Source organism: Pterocles gutturalis, unplaced genomic scaffold (assembly GCF_000699245.1).
Source record: "Pterocles gutturalis isolate BGI_N339 unplaced genomic scaffold, ASM69924v1 scaffold26124, whole genome shotgun sequence".
Lineage (NCBI taxonomy): Eukaryota > Metazoa > Chordata > Aves > Pterocliformes > Pteroclidae > Pterocles > Pterocles gutturalis.
Window position 1 is genome coordinate 3,432 of NW_010136502.1, and position 405 is coordinate 3,836.

General features: G+C 66.4%; 1 protein-coding gene across 1 annotated transcript in view; it reads right to left on the reverse strand.

Annotated features, from left to right (window-relative positions):
• Positions 1-405, reverse strand: part of DCTN1 (dynactin 1) — a gene marked incomplete at both ends in the record, with an annotated part of 4,113 nt that overhangs the window by 3,400 nt on the left and 308 nt on the right. The window lies entirely within an intron of this gene.

Genomic DNA, 405 nt, shown 5'->3' on the forward strand with positions numbered 1-405 from the left:
GAACGGCCCCAGGGGAACGAGAACGAGGGCGAGGGGCTGGTTCTGAAGCTGTGCCCAGTGCAAGGCTGGGGGCTGGATCAGCCAGCAAAATCACACTTGTGTCACCTCCCGCATCCCGCCTGTCCCAGCAAACACCTCTCGGGGTGGGACCCACCGTCCCCAGGGAAAACGACAAGTGTCAGAGCCCAGCCTGAGCTCCCCCAAGCCCGGCACTGGACGTGTCCCCAGACCCAAGGGCGCGGCAGCTCCATCTCTGCCTCTTGGCGAGGCTGTGACCCGAGCGAACACGAGGCTGAGCTGCTGCCTGGTGGCACAGTCGGACCCATGCCTGCCAGCAGCGCTGGGGACGCACCAGAGAGCCCCAGAGGCAAAGCCTCAGCTCCCCAGCACCAGCAGCGAGGAGGC